Source organism: Lepidothrix coronata, unplaced genomic scaffold (assembly GCF_001604755.1).
Source record: "Lepidothrix coronata isolate B3197 unplaced genomic scaffold, Lepidothrix_coronata-1.0 Scaffold31, whole genome shotgun sequence".
In the NCBI taxonomy this organism is placed as follows: Eukaryota; Metazoa; Chordata; class Aves; order Passeriformes; family Pipridae; genus Lepidothrix; species Lepidothrix coronata.
Window position 1 is genome coordinate 6414684 of NW_016690211.1, and position 1401 is coordinate 6416084.

Consider the following 1401-nt stretch of genomic DNA (forward strand, 5'->3'; position numbering starts at 1 on the left):
GCCAATACTCCCCCTCTTTTGTTTTTTAAGCAAATTTTTTATATTTTGGTGGGCACGCTCTACAATACCCTGTCCCGTGGGATTGTGAGGAATCCCGGTGGTATGGTGCACTCCTTACTGTTCAAAGAACTTTTTTGTGTCTGCAGACACGTAGGAGGGTCCGTTGTCCGTTTTTACTTGTTTTGGGACACCCATCCTCGCGAATGCAGACAAAAAGTGTCTCTTTACATCACGGTTCTTCTCACCAGAATGTGCGGTGGCTACTATCATTTTTGAATATGTGTCAATAGACACATGCACGTACTTCAACTTGCCGAATTCTGGTACGTGCGTAACATCTGATTGCCAAATTTCTAACGCTGAGAGCCCCCTTGGGTTGGTCCCCTCCGGTGCGACCGGCGTGATAACTTGACAATCAGGGCAAGTCTTTAAAATTTCTCTTGCCTGTGATAATTTGAGACCGAATTGTTTTTGTAACGATCGAGCATTCTGATGGAAGAACTCGTGAGAGATTTTCGCCTGTTGGAATAAATTGGGAGTGACAGCCATACCTGCTAGATGGTCGGCAAGTCAGTTTCCCTCCGCCACAGGACCTGGTAGGGTAGTGTGTGACCTGGTGTGGACAACGTAAAATCCGAATTCTCTGCTTTGAATAAGAAACAACAATTTGGTTAGCAGTTTAAACAAGTTCTGATTTGTTACTTCTTTTAGATATGAATTTTCAATCCGTTTGACCACACCACATACATATGCCGAATCAGTGACCAGATTAATAGGTTCACCACTAAAAATTTCGAAGGTTCGCACAACTGCTGAAAGCTCCACGATTTGTGGAGAACCTTGTACCTTGTGTACATCTTGATGCCAATTGCCATTTTGTTGCCAGATTATGACCGCATTGCCGGTTCTCCCTGAGCCATCGGTAAAAATTGTTTTTGCACCTTTTATTGGAAGGTCAGATTGAACAATTTTCAGCTTCAATGGAATTTGAATTAATCTCTGGATAAAAGGGCACGCCGGGAGGTGAAACCGAATTTCTCCCGGGTAGCCTCCGATGGCAATTTGAAAATCGATAGAGGTTTGCAGCAGTTGCTCTAGGTGTTCAGAGGTCAGTGGGAGATAGATAAAATCTGGTTCTTCACCACTGAGCTCTAAGCACCTAGTGCGCCCTTTAAAGATTACTTTGCCAATCATTTCAGCGACGGTGGTGATCGTCTTGCCAAATTGATGCGGGAGGAATATCCACTCCCACAAACAGAAGTCTTTACCGTTCTCTGAAAATTGGCCGAGAAGGCCTAAAGGTTGACATTGTTCTCTTATGACTACAAGAGAGGATGGCAGTCCCTCCACCCTCCTGTTTGATTGTCTCTGACTTATTTTCTTTTCGACGGTAGATAGGGT